A 17,351-nucleotide genomic window follows, 5' to 3' on the forward strand; every position below is an offset into this window, starting at 1 on the left:
AACTCTAAATTGATCAAAGGAAAATTGTAACAAATCAATAATGCCAATTGAGCAGAATGTGGACAAGAGGCAAACGTCGAAAGAATAACAAAGCAAGCTGCGGGAACTGGGCTCGTTGGTCTAGGTGTCTGATTCTTGCTTAGGGTGTGAGTGATCCCAGGTTCAACTGCTGGATGAGCTCTTTATCCGTACTTCTGATCCACAGTTGCGCTGCACCATGCTTCGTTGTCTCCTTATGAAATGAGCAAAATAAATGACTTCTGCTTCTTACGAGTGTCCAGTGAAAATGGCACTAGATTGCCCTACTAAGAGGCTTGGTATTTAAGGCTTGCGATAGCAGCTTTGGGTGCAAGAGTTATTATGTTCAACTGGCGCAAAAGCCCACCTTGACCTTGAAACTCTTCTTGCTGTGAGAGCATTTAGGTTTGTGTTTAATTTTGCTGAGTGAAGTTCAACTTCAGACCAAGCAATGGTGCCCAAGTCCTTTCCTGGTGATCCAGTGTCCCACAGAGAATACCTTTAGTATAGTTTACTCTAAAATAATTGAAAGAGTGCAGTAAATCTAACAATTGCGCTACATTGGGTTTAAGAAGAAACTCTCCTGGTGCAAAATTGGCTTGTTATGTTTCTAGGAATTTACAGCGGCAACCCTCACCTTAAAGCAATGTCTACGTCTAAAGAGAAACGGGTCGCCCTAGGTCCAACTTTAAAGAATGGGGCTTTAAAAGTCGATGACCTCCCTCTTTCCAAAGGATAGGTTAAAGCCATTGAGTTTGGTGTGGCTAAGTGAAATCATTGATGCACAGGCCTCGCGGTCGTGTTTTTTTTTTTTTTTTTTTTTTAAGTGCATTTTGCCCTGTCATTTCCAATGTGTATTTCAGAGGCTAAAAAAGTTGAGGCCGAATGATGCAGCACCACGAAAAGCTCCGTGCACCATCTGGTCAAGGCTTAGATTAGAGCCAGCGAGTTTGGTACCGATAGGTCCAAGCACTGGTGTGCAGGCCTTAGGAGTGTTCTTTTCAAAGGCTATGTAAAGATGACATCGAAGGACTGGCTGTGACGTAACAGTCAAGTTATATTAGGCAGGCAACTAGATTCTGTAGGGCGGAAGAACTACAGGACAAGGACTGGGTTGTTCTTCATCACCTATTACAGATACACCTGTTGGTAACAATTGGGTGAAGTAAGAAAGCCGGCTACGGTGGAAACACAGCATAGCAAAGGCCTGAAATGATCATGCCTTTGATGGACAAATAAGAGAGCTCCACACATGGAAACTCAGAGAGAGAAGAGGGCTTAGACTCCCTCCCAGATAGGAAAGGCAGTTTTGCAGGCAGACTCAAAGCTCATGAACAGCAGAGAACACTCACGTAGTCAGCAGGACTCGAACCTGCGCGGGAAAACCCAATGGATTTCTAGTCCATCGCCTTAACCTCTCGGCCATGACTACCACGTGCCGCAGGTCGATACTGCACAGCTCTGAAGCTGAAGAGCACCGACGCAACGCATGAAATGTCGAGTGAGAAAAGCTTGTCAGAAGTTGGATTCGAACCCACGCCTCTAGACGAGACTGCGACCTGAACGCAGCGCCTTGGTCCGCTCGGCCATCCTGACACGCTTCCGTGGGTGGCGGGGACCACGAGACCACGCCCCCTCTTTTTATGCAATGATGAGCGCTGCCTTTGAGCCCGAGTTGTCCATAAACTGACAGAACTCTAACATGCTACAGATCAAGAAACTTATCAACAATTCTTATCAGTGCACATGTTCTGGAAAAATCTTATGTGAGGGTAAGGCTATCATGTTATTTACATACTCCGAATATTAGCACAGAGTTACTGTGTAAGGTTCCCACAAGTGGCTATATTTCAAAACACTTTAAAACTCTTTATGACAGACGTGCGAACTTGCATAAAGCCTTTTCCTTACTCTGCAATGATGCGCCCGTGTGATGTTGAATCATTTTTGAAAACTGTCTCATTCTCACAATACAAATTCAGTGTATTGCAAGCATGCTTTGCATTGATTTTAGTGTTGAATCAAAGATGAGGAATAATACCCCTTCCTTGAAATATTTCAACATTTGCTTTTGAATTTGGGAAAAGAAAAGCATTTTATTCATTTTTACATAGCGCGCTAGGTGTTCAAATTTATATACCAGCGTCTGACGAGCTTTCGCTTTCAACGGAATAAAAAAGAAAATGGTATACATTTTGAAGCAGGAGTGAGACCTTTCTCTGGGACAGCTCATTTTTAAACAGCGTGCTGATCTCTTGCCAATAAAGTCATCAAATGAACTCTAAATTGATCAAAGGAAAATTGTAACAAATCAATAATGCCAATTGAGCAGAATGTGGACAAGAGGCAAACGTCGAAAGAATAACAAAGCAAGCTGCGGGAACTGGGCTCGTTGGTCTAGGTGTCTGATTCTTGCTTAGGGTGTGAGTGATCCCAGGTTCAACTGCTGGATGAGCTCTTTATCCGTACTTCTGATCCACAGTTGCGCTGCACCATGCTTCGTTGTCTCCTTATGAAATGAGCAAAATAAATGACTTCTGCTTCTTACGAGTGTCCAGTGAAAATGGCACTAGATTGCCCTACTAAGAGGCTTGGTATTTAAGGCTTGCGATAGTAGCTTTGGGTGCAAGAGTTATTATGTTCAACTGGCGCAAAAGCCCACCTTGACCTTGAAACTCTTCTTGCTGTGAGAGCATTTAGGTTTGTGTTTAATTTTGCTGAGTGAAGTTCAACTTCAGACCAAGCAATGGTGCCCAAGTTCTTTCCTGGTGATCCAGTGTCCCACAGAGAATACCTTTAGTATAGTTTACTCTAAAATAATTGAAAGAGTGCAGTAAATCTAACAATTGCGCTACATTGGGTTTAAGAAGAAACTCTCCTGGTGCAAAATTGGCTTGTTATGTTTTTAGGAATTTACAGCGGCAACCCTCACCTTAAAGCAATGTCTACGTCTAAAGAGAAACGGGTCGCCCTAGGTCCAACTTTAAAGAATGGGGCTTTAAAAGTCGATGACCTCCCTCTGTCCAAAGGATAGGTTAAAGCCATTGAGTTTGGTGTGGCTAAGTGAAATCATTGATGCACAGGCCTCGCGGTCGTGTTTTTTTTTTTTTTTTTTTTTAAGTGCATTTTGCCCTGTCATTTCCAATGTGTATTTCAGAGGCTAAAAAACTTGAGGCCGAATGATGCAGCACCACGAAAAGCTCCGTGCACCATCTGGTCAAGGCTTAGATTAGAGCCAGCGAGTTTGGTACCGATAGGTCCAAGCACTGGTGTGCAGGCCTTAGGAGTGTTCTTTTCAAAGGCTATGTAAAGATGACATCGAAGGACTGGCTGTGACGTAACAGTCAAGTTATATTAGGCAGGCAACTAGATTCTGTAGGGCGGAAGAACTACAGGACAAGAACTGGGTTGTTCTTCATCACCTATTACAGATACACCTGTTGGTAACAATTGGGTGAAGTAAGAAAGCCGGCTACGGTGGAAACACAGCATAGAAAAGGCCTGAAATGATCATGCCTTTGATGGACAAATAAGAGAGCTCCACACATGGAAACTCAGAGAGAGAAGAGGGCTTAGACTCCCTCCCAGATAGGAAAGGCAGTTTTGCAGGCAGACTCAAAGCTCATGAACAGCAGAGAACACTCACGTAGTCAGCAGGACTCGAACCTGCGCGGGAAAACCCAATGGATTTCTAGTCCATCGCCTTAACCTCTCGGCCATGACTACCACGTGCCGCAGGTCGATACTGCACAGCTCTGAAGCTGAAGAGCACCGACGCAACGCATGAAATGTCGAGTGAGAAAAGCTTGTCAGAAGTGGGATTCGAACCCACGCCTCTAGACGAGACTGCGACCTGAACGCAGCGCCTTGGTCCGCTCGGCCATCCTGACACGCTTCCGTGGGTGGCGGGGACCACGAGACCACGCCCCCTCTTTTTATGCAATGATGAGCGCTGCCTTTGAGCCCGAGTTGTCCATAAACTGACAGAACTCTAACATGCTACAGATCAAGAAACTTATCAACAATTCTTATCAGTGCACATGTTCTGGAAAAATCTTATGTGAGGGTAAGGCTATCATGTTATTTACATACTCCGAATATTAGCACAGAGTTACTGTGTAAGGTTCCCACAAGTGGCTATATTTCAAAACACTTTAAAACTCTTTATGACAGACGTGCGAACTTGCATAAAGCCTTTTCCTTACTCTGCAATGATGCGCCCGTGTGATGTTGAATCATTTTTGAAAACTGTCTTATTCTCACAATACAAATTCAGTGTATTGCAAGCATGCTTTGCATTGATTTTAGTGTTGAATCAAAGATGAGGAATAATACCCCTTCCTTGAAATATTTCAACATTTGCTTTTGAATTTGGGAAAAGAAAAGCATTTTATTCATTTTTACATAGCGCGCTAGGTGTTCAAATTTATATACCAGCGTCTGACGAGCTTTCGCTTTCAACGGAATAAAAAAGAAAATGGTATACATTTTGAAGCAGGAGTGAGACCTTTCTCTGGGACAGCTCATTTTTAAACAGCGTGCTGATCTCTTGCCAATAAAGTCATCAAATGAACTCTAAATTGATCAAAGGAAAATTGTAACAAATCAATAATGCCAATTGAGCAGAATGTGGACAAGAGGCAAACGTCGAAAGAATAACAAAGCAAGCTGCGGGAACTGGGCTCGTTGGTCTAGGTGTCTGATTCTTGCTTAGGGTGTGAGTGATCCCAGGTTCAACTGCTGGATGAGTTCTTTATCCGTACTTCTGATCCACAGTTGCGCTGCACCATGCTTCGTTGTCTCCTTATGAAATGAGCAAAATAAATGACTTCTGCTTCTTACGAGTGTCCAGTGAAAATGGCACTAGATTGCCCTACTAAGAGGCTTGGTATTTAAGGCTTGCGATAGTAGCTTTGGGTGCAAGAGTTATTATGTTCAACTGGCGCAAAAGCCCACCTTGACCTTGAAACTCTTCTTGCTGTGAGAGCATTTAGGATTGTGTTTAATTTTGCTGAGTGAAGTTCAACTTCAGACCAAGCAATGGTGCCCAAGTCCTTTCCTGGTGATCCAGTGTCCCACAGAGAATACCTTTAGTATAGTTTACTCTAAAATAATTGAAAGAGTGCAGTAAATCTAACAATTGCGCTACATTGGGTTTAAGAAGAAACTCTCCTGGTGCAAAATTGGCTTGTTATGTTTTTAGGAATTTACAGCGGCAACCCTCACCTTAAAGCAATGTCTACGTCTAAAGAGAAACGGGTCGCCCTAGGTCCAACTTTAAAGAATGGGGCTTTAAAAGTCGATGACCTCCCTCTGTCCAAAGGATAGGTTAAAGCCATTGAGTTTGGTGTGGCTAAGTGAAATCATTGATGCACAGGCCTCGCGGTCGTGTTTTTTTTTTTTTTTTTTTTAAGTGCATTTTGCCCTGTCATTTCCAATGTGTATTTCAGAGGCTAAAAAACTTGAGGCCGAATGATGCAGCACCACGAAAAGCTCCGTGCACCATCTGGTCAAGGCTTAGATTAGAGCCAGCGAGTTTGGTACCGATAGGTCCAAGCACTGGTGTGCAGGCCTTAGGAGTGTTCTTTTCAAAGGCTATGTAAAGATGACATCGAAGGACTGGCTGTGACGTAACAGTCAAGTTATATTAGGCAGGCAACTAGATTCTGTAGGGCGGAAGAACTACAGGACAAGAACTGGGTTGTTCTTCATCACCTATTACAGATACACCTGTTGGTAACAATTGGGTGAAGTAAGAAAGCCGGCTACGGTGGAAACACAGCATAGCAAAGGCCTGAAATGATCATGCCTTTGATGGACAAATAAGAGAGCTCCGCACATGGAAACTCAGAGAGAGAAGAGGGCTTAGACTCCCTCCCAGATAGGAAAGGCAGTTTTGCAGGCAGACTCAAAGCTCATGAACAGCAGAGAACACTCACGTAGTCAGCAGGACTCGAACCTGCGCGGGAAAACCCAATGGATTTCTAGTCCATCGCCTTAACCTCTCGGCCATGACTACCACGTGCCGCAGGTCGATACTGCACAGCTCTGAAGCTGAAGAGCACCGACGCAACGCATGAAATGTCGAGTGAGAAAAGCTTGTCAGAAGTGGGATTCGAACCCACGCCTCTAGACGAGACTGCAACCTGAACGCAGCGCCTTGGTCCGCTCGGCCATCCTGACACGCTTCCGTGGGTGGCGGGGACCACGAGACCACGCCCCCTCTTTTTATGCAATGATGAGCGCTGCCTTTGAGCCCGAGTTGTCCATAAACTGACAGAACTCTAACATGCTACAGATCAAGAAACTTATCAACAATTCTTATCAGTGCACATGTTCTGGAAAAATCTTATGTGAGGGTAAGGCTATCATGTTATTTACATACTCCGAATATTAGCACAGAGTTACTGTGTAAGGTTCCCACAAGTGGCTATATTTCAAAACACTTTAAAACTCTTTATGACAGACGTGCGAACTTGCATAAAGCCTTTTCCTTACTCTGCAATGATGCGCCCGTGTGATGTTGAATCATTTTTGAAAACTGTCTCATTCTCACAATACAAATTCAGTGTATTGCAAGCATGCTTTGCATTGATTTTAGTGTTGAATCAAAGATGAGGAATAATACCCCTTCCTTGAAATATTTCAACATTTGCTTTTGAATTTGGGAAAAGAAAAGCATTTTATTCATTTTTACATAGCGCGCTAGGTGTTCAAATTTATATACCAGCGTCTGACGAGCTTTCGCTTTCAACGGAATAAAAAAGAAAATGGTATACATTTTGAAGCAGGAGTGAGACCTTTCTCTGGGACAGCTCATTTTTAAACAGCGTGCTGATCTCTTGCCAATAAAGTCATCAAATGAACTCTAAATTGATCAAAGGAAAATTGTAACAAATCAATAATGCCAATTGAGCAGAATGTGGACAAGAGGCAAACGTCGAAAGAATAACAAAGCAAGCTGCGGGAACTGGGCTCGTTGGTCTAGGTGTCTGATTCTTGCTTAGGGTGTGAGTGATCCCAGGTTCAACTGCTGGATGAGCTCTTTATCCGTACTTCTGATCCACAGTTGCGCTGCACCATGCTTCGTTGTCTCCTTATGAAATGAGCAAAATAAATGACTTCTGCTTCTTACGAGTGTCCAGTGAAAATGGCACTAGATTGCCCTACTAAGAGGCTTGGTATTTAAGGCTTGCGATAGTAGCTTTGGGTGCAAGAGTTATTATGTTCAACTGGCGCAAAAGCTCACCTTGACCTTGAAACTCTTCTTGCTGTGAGAGCATTTAGGATTGTGTTTAATTTTGCTGAGTGAAGTTCAACTTCAGACCAAGCAATGGTGCCCAAGTCCTTTCCTGGTGATCCAGTGTCCCACAGAGAATACCTTTAGTATAGTTTACTCTAAAATAATTGAAAGAGTGCAGTAAATCTAACAATTGCGCTACATTGGGTTTAAGAAGAAACTCTCCTGGTGCAAAATTGGCTTGTTATGTTTTTAGGAATTTACAGCGGCAACCCTCACCTTAAAGCAATGTCTACGTCTAAAGAGAAACGGGTCGCCCTAGGTCCAACTTTAAAGAATGGGGCTTTAAAAGTCGATGACCTCCCTCTGTCCAAAGGATAGGTTAAAGCCATTGAGTTTGGTGTGGCTAAGTGAAATCATTGATGCACAGGCCTCGCGGTCGTGTTTTTTTTTTTTTTTTTTTTTAAGTGCATTTTGCCCTGTCATTTCCAATGTGTATTTCAGAGGCTAAAAAACTTGAGGCCGAATGATGCAGCACCACGAAAAGCTCCGTGCACCATCTGGTCAAGGCTTAGATTAGAGCCAGCGAGTTTGGTACCGATAGGTCCAAGCACTGGTGTGCAGGCCTTAGGAGTGTTCTTTTCAAAGGCTATGTAAAGATGACATCGAAGGACTGGCTGTGACGTAACAGTCAAGTTATATTAGGCAGGCAACTAGATTCTGTAGGGCGGAAGAACTACAGGACAAGAACTGGGTTGTTCTTCATCACCTATTACAGATACACCTGTTGGTAACAATTGGGTGAAGTAAGAAAGCCGGCTACGGTGGAAACACAGCATAGCAAAGGCCTGAAATGATCATGCCTTTGATGGACAAATAAGAGAGCTCCGCACATGGAAACTCAGAGAGAGAAGAGGGCTTAGACTCCCTCCCAGATAGGAAAGGCAGTTTTGCAGGCAGACTCAAAGCTCATGAACAGCAGAGAACACTCACGTAGTCAGCAGGACTCGAACCTGCGCGGGAAAACCCAATGGATTTCTAGTCCATCGCCTTAACCTCTCGGCCATGACTACCACGTGCTGCAGGTCGATACTGCACAGCTCTGAAGCTGAAGAGCACCGACGCAACGCATGAAATGTCGAGTGAGAAAAGCTTGTCAGAAGTGGGATTCGAACCCACGCCTCTAGACGAGACTGCGACCTGAACGCAGCGCCTTGGTCCGCTCGGCCATCCTGACACGCTTCCGTGGGTGGCGGGGACCACGAGACCACGCCCCCTCTTTTTATGCAATGATGAGCGCTGCCTTTGAGCCCGAGTTGTCCATAAACTGACAGAACTCTAACATGCTACAGATCAAGAAACTTATCAACAATTCTTATCAGTGCACATGTTCTGGAAAAATCTTATGTGAGGGTAAGGCTATCATGTTATTTACATACTCCGAATATTAGCACAGAGTTACTGTGTAAGGTTCCCACAAGTGGCTATATTTCAAAACACTTTAAAACTCTTTATGACAGACGTGCGAACTTGCATAAAGCCTTTTCCTTACTCTGCAATGATGCGCCCGTGTGATGTTGAATCATTTTTGAAAACTGTCTCATTCTCACAATACAAATTCAGTGTATTGCAAGCATGCTTTGCATTGATTTTAGTGTTGAATCAAAGATGAGGAATAATACCCCTTCCTTGAAATATTTCAACATTTGCTTTTGAATTTGGGAAAAGAAAAGCATTTTATTCATTTTTACATAGCGCGCTAGGTGTTCAAATTTATATACCAGCGTCTGACGAGCTTTCGCTTTCAACGGAATAAAAAAGAAAATGGTATACATTTTGAAGCAGGAGTGAGACCTTTCTCTGGGACAGCTCATTTTTAAACAGCGTGCTGATCTCTTGCCAATAAAGTCATCAAATGAACTCTAAATTGATCAAAGGAAAATTGTAACAAATCAATAATGCCAATTGAGCAGAATGTGGACAAGAGGCAAACGTCGAAAGAATAACAAAGCAAGCTGCGGGAACTGGGCTCGTTGGTCTAGGTGTCTGATTCTTGCTTAGGGTGTGAGTGATCCCAGGTTCAACTGCTGGATGAGCTCTTTATCCGTACTTCTGATCCACAGTTGCGCTGCACCATGCTTCGTTGTCTCCTTATGAAATGAGCAAAATAAATGACTTCTGCTTCTTACGAGTGTCCAGTGAAAATGGCACTAGATTGCCCTACTAAGAGGCTTGGTATTTAAGGCTTGCGATAGTAGCTTTGGGTGCAAGAGTTATTATGTTCAACTGGCGCAAAAGCCCACCTTGACCTTGAAACTCTTCTTGCTGTGAGAGCATTTAGGATTGTGTTTAATTTTGCTGAGTGAAGATCAACTTCAGACCAAGTAATGGTGCCCAAGTCCTTTCCTGGTGATCCAGTGTCCCACAGAGAATACCTTTAGTATAGTTTACTCTAAAATAATTGAAAGAGTGCAGTAAATCTAACAATTGCGCTACATTGGGTTTAAGAAGAAACTCTCCTGGTGCAAAATTGGCTTGTTATGTTTTTAGGAATTTACAGCGGCAACCCTCACCTTAAAGCAATGTCTACGTCTAAAGAGAAACGGGTCGCCCTAGGTCCAACTTTAAAGAATGGGGCTTTAAAAGTCGATGACCTCCCTCTGTCCAAAGGATAGGTTAAAGCCATTGAGTTTGGTGTGGCTAAGTGAAATCATTGATGCACAGGCCTCGCGGTCGTGTTTTTTTTTTTTTTTTTTTTTTAAGTGCATTTTGCCCTGTCATTTCCAATGTGTATTTCAGAGGCTAAAAAACTTGAGGCCGAATGATGCAGCACCACGAAAAGCTCCGTGCACCATCTGGTCAAGGCTTAGATTAGAGCCAGCGAGTTTGGTACCGATAGGTCCAAGCACTGGTGTGCAGGCCTTAGGAGTGTTCTTTTCAAAGGCTATGTAAAGATGACATCGAAGGACTGGCTGTGACGTAACAGTCAAGTTATATTAGGCAGGCAACTAGATTCTGTAGGGCGGAAGAACTACAGGACAAGAACTGGGTTGTTCTTCATCACCTATTACAGATACACCTGTTGGTAACAATTGGGTGAAGTAAGAAAGCCGGCTACGGTGGAAACACAGCATAGCAAAGGCCTGAAATGATCATGCCTTTGATGGACAAATAAGAGAGCTCCGCACATGGAAACTCAGAGAGAGAAGAGGGCTTAGACTCCCTCCCAGATAGGAAAGGCAGTTTTGCAGGCAGACTCAAAGCTCATGAACAGCAGAGAACACTCACGTAGTCAGCAGGACTCGAACCTGCGCGGGAAAACCCAATGGATTTCTAGTCCATCGCCTTAACCTCTCGGCCATGACTACCACGTGCCGCAGGTCGATACTGCACAGCTCTGAAGCTGAAGAGCACCGACGCAACGCATGAAATGTCGAGTGAGAAAAGCTTGTCAGAAGTGGGATTCGAACCCACGCCTCTAGACGAGACTGCGACCTGAACGCAGCGCCTTGGTCCGCTCGGCCATCCTGACACGCTTCCGTGGGTGGCGGGGACCACGAGACCACGCCCCCTCTTTTTATGCAATGATGAGCGCTGCCTTTGAGCCCGAGTTGTCCATAAACTGACAGAACTCTAACATGCTACAGATCAAGAAACTTATCAACAATTCTTATCAGTGCACATGTTCTGGAAAAATCTTATGTGAGGGTAAGGCTATCATGTTATTTACATACTCCGAATATTAGCACAGAGTTACTGTGTAAGGTTCCCACAAGTGGCTATATTTCAAAACACTTTAAAACTCTTTATGACAGACGTGCGAACTTGCATAAAGCCTTTTCCTTACTCTGCAATGATGCGCCCGTGTGATGTTGAATCATTTTTGAAAACTGTCTCATTCTCACAATACAAATTCAGTGTATTGCAAGCATGCTTTGCATTGATTTTAGTGTTGAATCAAAGATGAGGAATAATACCCCTTCCTTGAAATATTTCAACATTTGCTTTTGAATTTGGGAAAAGAAAAGCATTTTATTCATTTTTACATAGCGCGCTAGGTGTTCAAATTTATATACCAGCGTCTGACGAGCTTTCGCTTTCAACGGAATAAAAAAGAAAATGGTATACATTTTGAAGCAGGAGTGAGACCTTTCTCTGGGACAGCTCATTTTTAAACAGCGTGCTGATCTCTTGCCAATAAAGTCATCAAATGAACTCTAAATTGATCAAAGGAAAATTGTAACAAATCAATAATGCCAATTGAGCAGAATGTGGACAAGAGGCAAACGTCGAAAGAATAACAAAGCAAGCTGCGGGAACTGGGCTCGTTGGTCTAGGTGTCTGATTCTTGCTTAGGGTGTGAGTGATCCCAGGTTCAACTGCTGGATGAGTTCTTTATCCGTACTTCTGATCCACAGTTGCGCTGCACCATGCTTCGTTGTCTCCTTATGAAATGAGCAAAATAAATGACTTCTGCTTCTTACGAGTGTCCAGTGAAAATGGCACTAGATTGCCCTACTAAGAGGCTTGGTATTTAAGGCTTGCGATAGTAGCTTTGGGTGCAAGAGTTATTATGTTCAACTGGCGCAAAAGCCCACCTTGACCTTGAAACTCTTCTTGCTGTGAGAGCATTTAGGATTGTGTTTAATTTTGCTGAGTGAAGTTCAACTTCAGACCAAGCAATGGTGCCCAAGTCCTTTCCTGGTGATCCAGTGTCCCACAGAGAATACCTTTAGTATAGTTTACTCTAAAATAATTGAAAGAGTGCAGTAAATCTAACAATTGCGCTACATTGGGTTTAAGAAGAAACTCTCCTGGTGCAAAATTGGCTTGTTATGTTTTTAGGAATTTACAGCGGCAACCCTCACCTTAAAGCAATGTCTACGTCTAAAGAGAAACGGGTCGCCCTAGGTCCAACTTTAAAGAATGGGGCTTTAAAAGTCGATGACCTCCCTCTGTCCAAAGGATAGGTTAAAGCCATTGAGTTTGGTGTGGCTAAGTGAAATCATTGATGCACAGGCCTCGCGGTCGTGTTTTTTTTTTTTTTTTTTTTTAAGTGCATTTTGCCCTGTCATTTCCAATGTGTATTTCAGAGGCTAAAAAACTTGAGGCCGAATGATGCAGCACCACGAAAAGCTCCGTGCACCATCTGGTCAAGGCTTAGATTAGAGCCAGCGAGTTTGGTACCGATAGGTCCAAGCACTGGTGTGCAGGCCTTAGGAGTGTTCTTTTCAAAGGCTATGTAAAGATGACATCGAAGGACTGGCTGTGACGTAACAGTCAAGTTATATTAGGCAGGCAACTAGATTCTGTAGGGCGGAAGAACTACAGGACAAGAACTGGGTTGTTCTTCATCACCTATTACAGATACACCTGTTGGTAACAATTGGGTGAAGTAAGAAAGCCGGCTACGGTGGAAACACAGCATAGCAAAGGCCTGAAATGATCATGCCTTTGATGGACAAATAAGAGAGCTCCGCACATGGAAACTCAGAGAGAGAAGAGGGCTTAGACTCCCTCCCAGATAGGAAAGGCAGTTTTGCAGGCAGACTCAAAGCTCATGAACAGCAGAGAACACTCACGTAGTCAGCAGGACTCGAACCTGCGCGGGAAAACCCAATGGATTTCTAGTCCATCGCCTTAACCTCTCGGCCATGACTACCACGTGCCGCAGGTCGATACTGCACAGCTCTGAAGCTGAAGAGCACCGACGCAACGCATGAAATGTCGAGTGAGAAAAGCTTGTCAGAAGTGGGATTCGAACCCACGCCTCTAGACGAGACTGCGACCTGAACGCAGCGCCTTGGTCCGCTCGGCCATCCTGACACGCTTCCGTGGGTGGCGGGGACCACGAGACCACGCCCCCTCTTTTTATGCAATGATGAGCGCTGCCTTTGAGCCCGAGTTGTCCATAAACTGACAGAACTCTAACATGCTACAGATCAAGAAACTTATCAACAATTCTTATCAGTGCACATGTTCTGGAAAAATCTTATGTGAGGGTAAGGCTATCATGTTATTTACATACTCCGAATATTAGCACAGAGTTACTGTGTAAGGTTCCCACAAGTGGCTATATTTCAAAACACTTTAAAACTCTTTATGACAGACGTGCGAACTTGCATAAAGCCTTTTCCTTACTCTGCAATGATGCGCCCGTGTGATGTTGAATCATTTTTGAAAACTGTCTCATTCTCACAATACAAATTCAGTGTATTGCAAGCATGCTTTGCATTGATTTTAGTGTTGAATCAAAGATGAGGAATAATACCCCTTCCTTGAAATATTTCAACATTTGCTTTTGAATTTGGGAAAAGAAAAGCATTTTATTCATTTTTACATAGCGCGCTAGGTGTTCAAATTTATATACCAGCGTCTGACGAGCTTTCGCTTTCAACGGAATAAAAAAGAAAATGGTATACATTTTGAAGCAGGAGTGAGACCTTTCTCTGGGACAGCTCATTTTTAAACAGTGTGCTGATCTCTTGCCAATAAAGTCATCAAATGAACTCTAAATTGATCAAAGGAAAATTGTAACAAATCAATAATGCCAATTGAGCAGAATGTGGACAAGAAGCAAACGTCGAAAGAATAACAAAGCAAGGTGCGGGAACTGGGCTCGTTGGTCTAGGTGTCTGATTCTTGCTTAGGGTGTGAGTGATCCCAGGTTCAACTGCTGGATGAGCTCTTTATCCGTACTTCTGATCCACAGTTGCGCTGCACCATGCTTCGTTGTCTCCTTATGAAATGAGCAAAATAAATGACTTCTGCTTCTTACGAGTGTCCAGTGAAAATGGCACTAGATTGCCCTACTAAGAGGCTTGGTATTTAAGGCTTGCGATAGTAGCTTTGGGTGCAAGAGTTATTATGTTCAACTGGCGCAAAAGCCCACCTTGACCTTGAAACTCTTTTTGCTGTGAGAGCATTTAGGTTTGTGTTTAATTTTGCTGAGTGAAGTTCAACTTCAGACCAAGCAATGGTGCCCAAGTCCTTTCCTGGTGATCCAGTGTCCCACAGAGAATACCTTTAGTATAGTTTACTCTAAAATAATTGAAAGAGTGCAGTAAATCTAACAATTGCGCTACATTGGGTTTAAGAAGAAACTCTCCTGGTGCAAAATTGGCTTGTTATGTTTTTAGGAATTTACAGCGGCAACCCTCACCTTAAAGCAATGTCTACGTCTAAAGAGAAACGGGTTGCCCTAGGTCCAACTTTAAAGAATGGGGCTTTAAAAGTCGATGACCTCCCTCTGTCCAAAGGATAGGTTAAAGCCATTGAGTTTGGTGTGGCTAAGTGAAATCATTGATGCACAGGCCTCGCGGTCGTGTTTTTTTTTTTTTTTTTTTTAAGTGCATTTTGCCCTGTCATTTCCAATGTGTATTTCAGAGGCTAAAAAACTTGAGGCCGAATGATGCAGCACCACGAAAAGCTCCGTGCACCATCTGGTCAAGGCTTAGATTAGAGCCAGCGAGTTTGGTACCGATAGGTCCAAGCACTGGTGTGCAGGCCTTAGGAGTGTTCTTTTCAAAGGCTATGTAAAGATGACATCGAAGGACTGGCTGTGACGTAACAGTCAAGTTATATTAGGCAGGCAACTAGATTCTGTAGGGCGGAAGAACTACAGGACAAGAACTGGGTTGTTCTTCATCACCTATTACAGATACACCTGTTGGTAACAATTGGGTGAAGTAAGAAAGCCGGCTACGGTGGAAACACAGCATAGCAAAGGCCTGAAATGATCATGCCTTTGATGGACAAATAAGAGAGCTCCGCACATGGAAACTCAGAGAGAGAAGAGGGCTTAGACTCCCTCCCAGATAGGAAAGGCAGTTTTGCAGGCAGACTCAAAGCTCATGAACAGCAGAGAACACTCACGTAGTCAGCAGGACTCGAACCTGCGCGGGAAAACCCAATGGATTTCTAGTCCATCGCCTTAACCTCTCGGCCATGACTACCACGTGCCGCAGGTCGATACTGCACAGCTCTGAAGCTGGAGATCTCCGACGCAACGCATGAAATGTCGAGTGAGAAAAGCTTGTCAGAAGTGGGATTCGAACCCACGCCTCTAGACGAGACTGCGACCTGAACGCAGCGCCTTGGTCCGCTCGGCCATCCTGACACGCTTCCGTGGGTGGCGGGGACCACGAGACCACGCCCCCTCTTTTTATGCAATGATGAGCGCTGCCTTTGAGCCCGAGTTGTCCATAAACTGACAGAACTCTAACATGCTACAGATCAAGAAACTTATCAACAATTCTTATCAGTGCACATGTTCTGGAAAAATCTTATGTGAGGGTAAGGCTATCATGTTATTTACATACTCCGAATATTAGCACAGAGTTACTGTGTAAGGTTCCCACAAGTGGCTATATTTCAAAACACTTTAAAACTCTTTATGACAGACGTGCGAACTTGCATAAAGCCTTTTCCTTACTCTGCAATGATGCGCCCGTGTGATGTTGAATCATTTTTGAAAACTGTCTCATTCTCACAATACAAATTCAGTGTATTGCAAGCATGCTTTGCATTGATTTTAGTGTTGAATCAAAGATGAGGAATAATACCCCTTCCTTGAAATATTTCAACATTTGCTTTTGAATTTGGGAAAAGAAAAGCATTTTATTCATTTTTACATAGCGCGCTAGGTGTTCAAATTTATATACCAGCGTCTGACGAGCTTTCGCTTTCAACGGAATAAAAAAGAAAATGGTATACATTTTGAAGCAGGAGTGAGACCTTTCTCTGGGACAGCTCATTTTTAAACAGCGTGCTGATCTCTTGCCAATAAAGTCATCAAATGAACTCTAAATTGATCAAAGGAAAATTGTAACAAATCAATAATGCCAATTGAGCAGAATGTGGACAAGAGGCAAACGTCGAAAGAATAACAAAGCAAGCTGCGGGAACTGGGCTCGTTGGTCTAGGTGTCTGATTCTTGCTTAGGGTGTGAGTGATCCCAGGTTCAACTGCTGGATGAGCTCTTTATCCGTACTTCTGATCCACAGTTGCGCTGCACCATGCTTCGTTGTCTCCTTATGAAATGAGCAAAATAAATGACTTCTGCTTCTTACGAGTGTCCAGTGAAAATGGCACTAGATTGCCCTACTAAGAGGCTTGGTATTTAAGGCTTGCGATAGCAGCTTTGGGTGCAAGAGTTATTATGTTCAACTGGCGCAAAAGCCCACCTTGACCTTGAAACTCTTCTTGCTGTGAGAGCATTTAGGTTTGTGTTTAATTTTGCTGAGTGAAGTTCAACTTCAGACCAAGCAATGGTGCCCAAGTCCTTTCCTGGTGATCCAGTGTCCCACAGAGAATACCTTTAGTATAGTTTACTCTAAAATAATTGAAAGAGTGCAGTAAATCTAACAATTGCGCTACATTGGGTTTAAGAAGAAACTCTCCTGGTGCAAAATTGGCTTGTTATGTTTCTAGGAATTTACAGCGGCAACCCTCACCTTAAAGCAATGTCTACGTCTAAAGAGAAACGGGTCGCCCTAGGTCCAACTTTAAAGAATGGGGCTTTAAAAGTCGATGACCTCCCTCTTTCCAAAGGATAGGTTAAAGCCATTGAGTTTGGTGTGGCTAAGTGAAATCATTGATGCACAGGCCTCGCGGTCGTGTTTTTTTTTTTTTTTTTTTTAAGTGCATTTTGCCCTGTCATTTCCAATGTGTATTTCAGAGGCTAAAAAACTTGAGGCCGAATGATGCAGCACCACGAAAAGCTCCGTGCACCATCTGGTCAAGGCTTAGATTAGAGCCAGCGAGTTTGGTACCGATAGGTCCAAGCACTGGTGTGCAGGCCTTAGGAGTGTTCTTTTCAAAGGCTATGTAAAGATGACATCGAAGGACTGGCTGTGACGTAACAGTCAAGTTATATTAGGCAGGCAACTAGATTCTGTAGGGCGGAAGAACTACAGGACAAGAACTGGGTTGTTCTTCATCACCTATTACAGATACACCTGTTGGTAACAATTGGGTGAAGTAAGAAAGCCGGCTACGGTGGAAACACAGCATAGCAAAGGCCTGAAATGATCATGCCTTTGATGGACAAATAAGAGAGCTCCGCACATGGAAACTCAGAGAGAGAAGAGGG

At 43.6% G+C, this 17,351-nt stretch overlaps 14 non-coding genes across 14 annotated transcripts; all 14 read right to left on the reverse strand.

Annotated features, from left to right (window-relative positions):
* Positions 1-1,369: 1,369 nt before the first annotated feature.
* trnas-aga (transfer RNA serine (anticodon AGA)) lies at positions 1,370-1,450 on the reverse strand. Its single transcript has one exon. It is a non-coding gene; the product is annotated as a tRNA-Ser (tRNA).
* Positions 1,451-1,531: 81 nt separating this feature from the next.
* Positions 1,532-1,614, reverse strand: trnal-cag (transfer RNA leucine (anticodon CAG)). Its single transcript has one exon. It is a non-coding gene; the product is annotated as a tRNA-Leu (tRNA).
* Positions 1,615-3,663: 2,049 nt separating this feature from the next.
* trnas-aga (transfer RNA serine (anticodon AGA)) lies at positions 3,664-3,744 on the reverse strand. Its single transcript has one exon. It is a non-coding gene; the product is annotated as a tRNA-Ser (tRNA).
* Positions 3,745-3,825: 81 nt separating this feature from the next.
* On the reverse strand, positions 3,826-3,908 carry trnal-cag (transfer RNA leucine (anticodon CAG)). The gene has a single exon. It is a non-coding gene; the product is annotated as a tRNA-Leu (tRNA).
* A 2,048-nt stretch (positions 3,909-5,956) lies between these two features.
* On the reverse strand, positions 5,957-6,037 carry trnas-aga (transfer RNA serine (anticodon AGA)). Its single transcript has one exon. It is a non-coding gene; the product is annotated as a tRNA-Ser (tRNA).
* An 81-nt stretch (positions 6,038-6,118) lies between these two features.
* trnal-cag (transfer RNA leucine (anticodon CAG)) lies at positions 6,119-6,201 on the reverse strand. The gene has a single exon. It is a non-coding gene; the product is annotated as a tRNA-Leu (tRNA).
* Positions 6,202-8,250: 2,049 nt separating this feature from the next.
* Positions 8,251-8,331, reverse strand: trnas-aga (transfer RNA serine (anticodon AGA)). The gene has a single exon. It is a non-coding gene; the product is annotated as a tRNA-Ser (tRNA).
* An 81-nt stretch (positions 8,332-8,412) lies between these two features.
* On the reverse strand, positions 8,413-8,495 carry trnal-cag (transfer RNA leucine (anticodon CAG)). Its single transcript has one exon. It is a non-coding gene; the product is annotated as a tRNA-Leu (tRNA).
* Positions 8,496-10,545: 2,050 nt separating this feature from the next.
* trnas-aga (transfer RNA serine (anticodon AGA)) lies at positions 10,546-10,626 on the reverse strand. The gene has a single exon. It is a non-coding gene; the product is annotated as a tRNA-Ser (tRNA).
* Positions 10,627-10,707: 81 nt separating this feature from the next.
* trnal-cag (transfer RNA leucine (anticodon CAG)) lies at positions 10,708-10,790 on the reverse strand. Its single transcript has one exon. It is a non-coding gene; the product is annotated as a tRNA-Leu (tRNA).
* Positions 10,791-12,839: 2,049 nt separating this feature from the next.
* On the reverse strand, positions 12,840-12,920 carry trnas-aga (transfer RNA serine (anticodon AGA)). Its single transcript has one exon. It is a non-coding gene; the product is annotated as a tRNA-Ser (tRNA).
* Positions 12,921-13,001: 81 nt separating this feature from the next.
* trnal-cag (transfer RNA leucine (anticodon CAG)) lies at positions 13,002-13,084 on the reverse strand. The gene has a single exon. It is a non-coding gene; the product is annotated as a tRNA-Leu (tRNA).
* Positions 13,085-15,132: 2,048 nt separating this feature from the next.
* On the reverse strand, positions 15,133-15,213 carry trnas-aga (transfer RNA serine (anticodon AGA)). The gene has a single exon. It is a non-coding gene; the product is annotated as a tRNA-Ser (tRNA).
* An 81-nt stretch (positions 15,214-15,294) lies between these two features.
* On the reverse strand, positions 15,295-15,377 carry trnal-cag (transfer RNA leucine (anticodon CAG)). Its single transcript has one exon. It is a non-coding gene; the product is annotated as a tRNA-Leu (tRNA).
* Positions 15,378-17,351: the final 1,974 nt, after the last annotated feature.

Source organism: Electrophorus electricus, chromosome 19 (assembly GCF_041902795.1).
Source record: "Electrophorus electricus isolate QZ-2024a chromosome 19, ASM4190279v1, whole genome shotgun sequence".
Taxonomy (NCBI): Eukaryota; Metazoa; Chordata; class Actinopteri; order Gymnotiformes; family Gymnotidae; genus Electrophorus; species Electrophorus electricus.